The sequence below is a fragment of the Manis pentadactyla genome, chromosome 8 (genome assembly GCF_030020395.1).
Source record: "Manis pentadactyla isolate mManPen7 chromosome 8, mManPen7.hap1, whole genome shotgun sequence".
In the NCBI taxonomy this organism is placed as follows: Eukaryota; Metazoa; Chordata; class Mammalia; order Pholidota; family Manidae; genus Manis; species Manis pentadactyla.
The window spans coordinates 53,324,823-53,330,822 of record NC_080026.1 but is presented as its reverse complement, the minus strand read 5'-3'; the positions used below and the strand labels follow the sequence as shown (position 1 = coordinate 53,330,822).

The following is a 6,000-nucleotide window of genomic DNA, read 5'->3' as shown; positions in this document are numbered from 1 at the left end:
AGACCTTAAGTTTTTACCTGAGTGAAATGGGGAGTCATAGCAGATTTTTTAGCAGAAGTGTGACATGGGCTAATTTACATATCTGTGTAGTTATGAAATGATTATTTTAAGGTATCTTGGCAAATAATGTGAAATTACATACATATACATTAACTACATCTTTTTAAAAGTTTACTTATTGAGGAACATACAATAAAAGGCATGAATCGTAGTGTACAACTCAATGCATTTTGATGTGTATACACTCATATAACCAGCACCCTTAACTGCATCTTTTAAAACCTTTATTTTATGACTTCACTTTAGAATCTAATTTTAGAGTCAACTATGTTGAGAATTTCCCACTTACAAAATTTTCCAGTGTATGATATTGATAAGTAGAGCTTCCTTTTATATATCTATTACTTTTTCTCTACTCTTTCTTCTATTGCATGTGCTTGATTACACTTGACATTTGTTGTTCATTTGACAACTTTTAACTTTTATCTATGTATATATGTATATAGAATATCTATGTTCTAAGAAACTCTTGATGGTCTTAACAAAGTCAATACTGTGGTAGCTTGGTTAAAATACTTTATAACTCTGATCTAAGGAGAAAGGACTTTACTTTGTGCCTTTTAAAAATAATTTGAGGGTCAATCGTGCACCATTGTCACAGAAAGTCTGTTTCAATCTGTTTGGCTTTAACAAGATCATGATCACATATTCCAGTCAGAAAAACAGAAACTGACTTGTTATTTAACATTGCTGTGACTTCTTTTGTCCATTAAAAAAAAAAGAGGTGGTTTTCAGAGTAATGTATCAAAGTTGATGTGTATATAAGAGCAGTTTCAGTCCAAAGCTAAACTGTGAAACAGATCAAGTTTGGTTTCCGCTTCCTCTTTAAATTCAGGGAAATTCACCAAAGTATCTCCAGCACTTGGCACAGTACCTAGCACATAGTAGGTGCTCATAATATATGTTTCAAATGAGTGATGATTTCGGAGACATCTTTCACTAACTTGTTAGGGACTTCCTGTTTGTTGCTCATCTCTGGAGTATTTGCATTTTTAAGCTTGCCAGAGGAAGTGGGTAACCTCTGCCCAGAGGTATGAACTGCTAACGGCTGAACTTCAGATGTCAGTGGGAAAATAGTTTAAAGGGGGAATTTTCCCTGACAGCCTCTTCAAACCACATCACTGGGCAACAACTTACCTTGTCATTGGGTCAGATGGGAGTTTGAAGTATTAAAAGCTGCACTTGGTATATAGATATAGCCTTAGGAGGTAATATCCTGAATTACTGTGCAAAAATTACTGGAACAGTTGACTCTAAAGTAATTCCCGTCGATTTGTAAACCATGGGCTTATAGTTTGTATTGTTAGGTAGACCCCGGACCCTCAGACCCTAAGGTTTAGGCTCTTTCCCAGTATCTCTGACATTCTATCGGAAGGCCTGTCACAGTGACCTGGTGATGAAGAAGGGTGTCCTCTAAAAGGCCAAACTGCCGGCGGCAGCAGCCTGCCAGCCGTGTGCTGGGCCCGGCAGTCACTGATGCAGGTAACATCCTTGTATTTAACCTGCGGCTCCCACCCTCTGGAGGCACTACTTTTAAGGCACATAACGTTGATAGTGCGCTATATACAAATGTGTTTGCAGAGGGCTGTTAAAAAATACACCTTTGCGCTGAATTAATTCTACAGGGGCTTTGTAAACCTCCCTAAGTTTCCTGAAAGAGCTTACAATAACCTTTGCAAAATGGCTATTTCCAGGCCCAAGACGAAAGATACGGCTCCTCATGGGTAACGCTTCCCCTCTCTCCTGGACCCCTTCCCACATTTCCTCTACCTGCATTCTCTGGACCCACACAAGAGGGAGAGAATGACACTCTGTTGAGAGGTGGAAGCGGGGACTGCGCAAGTGTTGATGCTTTGCAATTGAAACGCGTTCTCCCCGGCGTCTGGCACCAGCGCCCTCACGCAGCTCTGGGAGGGTGAAATCGTGGGATAATCTTCCCAGGGCAAGGGGGAAGCCCACGCCCCCCGCGCGGCGGCGAAGCTGGACTCCTCCCTCCCCATTGGTTAGGGGGTTTCGCGTCATGTGTGCGACGCCAACACTGCCCAACCAGTGAAGGGCGGGGCCCGGGACGCGAGAGGCGGGGCAAGCGCGCACGCGCAGACAAGGTGGTCTGGGTCTGGCCCGGGTGGGAGAGTGGGTGGTGTTCCCGGTGTCCTGGGTTACCTGAGGGGGCGGGGATTGGGAGTTCGCTGCTGCACCGGCGGCTGCTGCGGGAGCGACAACGACCCTGGATTCTCCCAGTGAGGGAAGCGCGCGGCGGCCACGGAGCAGGTAAAGGCGGCAGCCTGGCGCCGACGATGCCGGCAGAGGACTTGGGGTCGGTGGTCTGGAGGGAAGGAGATTGGGGGTCGAGGGGGTGGCAGCCAGAGCTGAGGGGCGCGGGGGATTCTGCCCGACGTCCGGCCCGGGCTTCGTGGCGCCCCGGGGTGGTGTCCCCGCTGCTCCTGGGCAGCCTTTGACAGCAGCTGAGTCGCGGACCGGAGCTCCGCTCGGCCCCTCCGGACCTCTGCGGGGCCGTGCGGCCTCCGGCCACTAACTTTATTTCCCGGAACGCGAGTGCGTCGGTGGACGAGTAGGCTGGCGCCGATTTGCGGCTGTCTTGGTTGTATTTAGTATCCTGCGCTGCGGCACTCTCCCGACCCCGACCTGACCCAAACTGGCAGGTTTACGAGCGCAGTTGACAGTGTCGTCGCCACCACCCCTGCGTTCGCTCCTTGCCCTCTTGTCCCGCGGTGCTCGCCTACCAGTCATCTACGCCTACCAGTCATCTACCCCGTGCGCCTTGGTCTGCTGCTTTGCCCCTGTCTCTAACACCCTTTGCCCAGGCGAGAGACTCTCCTGCGGATCCTCAGAGATACCTGCTGTCTGTCCTGGGCATCCTTGGAACCTTGGCTGAGGTGCCCCCTTGCCTCTGGTGGGATTAAATTGTATGGGAAATAACCCAGAAAGACCCCGGCACCTCAGTGTGGAGGCCAACACGTCGTGTAATGGTGGAGGGACTAAGGCGTTAAGAACGCGCCCTAGACCTGATTCTTAAGGGTTAAACAAAACAAAACAGCCAATTTGCTCAGCAAACCATACACACCCAGCGACTGCTCTTGGTAGTTGATGAGGTTTGTTTTAAGCAGATAGAAAATTTTAAGGCAGTTGAATGTTGTGTTGAATACGTTGGTGTTAAATTCGGACCAAAGTTTCCTTGAATATTGAATTCAGCTCACCTTTTCCCTAGGGTTTAACAGATTGATAGGACAAACTGAATTGGTCTTTTCCTCCTGATGATTCTTGGCTATTCGGCTATTACTTTAAACTTCCACACCCAGAAACCTTATGCTAATAAAGATGTTGACTCTGAGCTTTCATTTTATAGAAGTAGTTAATTAATATAAAAGTTTCTGTTTTACAGAGTTTTGCAAGTAGCTAGCAACTTTTTTTTCTGATAGCTCTTTGCTGTCATCCATATTATAAGTGCAAAGATTGGAGAATTTGGAGAAGAGGAGGTGTAAGATGAGTTACTATATAATTGAATGTACGTGAAAGCAATTTGTAAACGATAAAATTATATATAAATTTAGTAAACGTTTAGTGAGCACCCCAGTGTGCCAGACAGTTTTCTAAATAGAAATCTCCCCTCCTTTATGGAGCTTACATTCTAGTGGGAGATCTCAGATAATGAACAAATAAAATATGTGCTATGTCAGATGACATTAAGGACTATAAAGAAAAAACAAGGAAAAAGGAGGATAGGGAACCAGGGTAAGGTTGCAGTTTTAACTAGGTAGCCAGGAAAGATTTCCCAAAGAAAATGACATTTGGGCCCAAGACCGGAAGGAAGTAATCTATGCACCTCTGTGGAGGAAAAGTGTTCAAGTAGAGAGGGAAAGGCAGTTGTGAAAGCCTTGAGGCAGGAGTGTACTGGGCATGTTTGAGGACAACTAAGAGGTTCATCTGGCTGTGGTGGACTGAGCAAAGTACGAGTAGTAGAAATGAAGTCAGAGGGGTGAGAGGGAACAGGAAGTAAGATTGTGTAAGGTCTTATAGGCCTTTTTAAGGACTTGAGCTTCTATTCTGGATAAGAAGGGAACTCATCCCTTTGACTAGAGAAGAGATATAATCAAACTTGCTTTTAAAAGGGTGACTCCGGTGGCTGGATGGGAATAGACTTTGGGTTAGGGGGAATGGTTGGGCAGAAGCAAGAGCATGGATAACATTTGGGGACTTTGCCATAATCCAGGCCAGAGATTATGTAACTTGGCAGCAGAGTGGAATTGGTAGAGTGCTTGATTTCTGAATAAATTGAGGGTAGAGTCAACAGAAAGCTTAACGGACACCAACATTTTTGTCCTGAACAAGTAGGAAGATGGAATAGACATGTACTAAAATAAGCACTTTGGTGGGGAGGAGCAGTTTGGAGGGAAGAAATGTAGGAGTTGGTTAGAAGATAATGAAATTAGACATGCAAGTGGAGATTAGTAGTAGTAGATTCTAGTGATACTGTATGAAGGCACTTTATACATTATCTTGACTGAAACAGAGGCTTAATATTTTCACCCACGAATTGCCAACTTTTTTTTCTTGCTCATTTTATTACCTGTTTTGGACCAACTTAATCATACTTTTCACCAAATGTATAGTTTTCTTTTTATTTGCTCGCACCCAGAGCATCTGTTTGTTAGTTTCAGTTGTAGAGCAAGCCATATCATCCAGGATTCAGAGTACCTTTTTAGTTTGTTGCTGTTTTTAATGTGAACACCTTCGTCCAGTTAATTTTTTTCTGAATTAAGTTTATATGCCTGCTTAAGTTCAAGAATTTTTTTAAGCCTTGGAAATCTTATCAAATGTGTCTTCACTTGGTCTCTGTGAAATTATAATGGAAATGACCTATATTTTTAATACTTTACTAGTAAGTCAGTAATATACAGGGATTATCCTAATTCTTCTGTGTCATTAAAGATGGCTTCAAATAAATAGGTCATCACATGTTAAATGGAGATGTTTTTCATCAAATTATGCAGTATTTGGAGCAACAGAATTTGACCTGTAAGACTTGTATCAAAAATATATCAGATTCGCAGAATTTAAGGTCTTCCCTTTATATTAAGAATCCAGGTAATAAGCTAATATTTTAAAACAGATTTTCAACCTAAATATATTCTTAAAGTATATACAAATCTGTCAGATTAATAACTAATTATAAACTGATCTTGGAGTCAGTGGGAGCACTATATTCTCTTTGATACTTTGTTTTACTGTTACCTCTCACCAGTGTTTGTCCTTGTGCGTCTTGATTTTCCTGCCCTTGCTTTACAGTAGTTGAGAGAGACTTGATACATTTGGAAAGTTTGAATGCTTTCCAGGTCTAACTGCTGGGAAGGAAAAAACAAAGTCTTATCTAATAATCCTAAAGAGTAATGCTCAAAGTGTGTTCATCTTAAGAAAGGAATCAGTTTTCCAAAAGTTTAGTAATTTTTTTGCATTCAAGTGTTATTCTTTGAAATTCAAACTCAAAAAGTGTAAGGAAATAAAAGAGCTTCTAGCCACTTTAAATGAATGGAGGAAATAGGCGAATGATAGAGTACTACTCACACTTAGATGTGTTTATGCAGCTACTGCCACTCATCTTTAAAAAGTAGAGAGGATAAATTTTTGTCAGAAATCTGAGGAATTGTATGTTTTAAATTTTAAAAAGGTGGGGGGAGGTGAAGCCCAGAAACTATACATCGAATATCTTGACATCGACTGATTCCTAGAAAAATTATATACCAGATTGCCAAGCAGATACTTCATGATTTGTGATTAGAAAAAAGAAAGCACTGGTTACTAAGACCCAGAATTGTTTAAGAACAAGTAATATTAAGCCAACCTCATGTTCACTTTGCCAAAAATATATTAAATAATCTTTGTAAGCACCTCACATCTTAGAGAGTACATTTCCATTTATTA

The 6,000-nt window shown here is 42.5% G+C and overlaps 1 protein-coding gene across 5 annotated transcripts in view; it reads left to right on the top strand.

Annotated features, from left to right (window-relative positions):
• Positions 1 to 2,167: 2,167 nt before the first annotated feature.
• LYST (lysosomal trafficking regulator) overlaps positions 2,168 to 6,000 on the top strand; it is a 224,662-nt gene continuing 220,829 nt past the window's right edge. For 3 of the 5 annotated variants that reach the window (XM_036919307.2, XM_057505741.1, XM_036919308.2), the window contains exon 1: positions 2,169 to 2,331. The gene's annotated coding sequence lies outside the window, so the exon portion shown is untranslated. Of the gene's footprint in view, positions 2,332 to 6,000 lie in introns of all 5 variants that reach the window. The other 2 variants (XR_008998856.1, XM_036919309.2) reach the window with 2 other exon arrangements.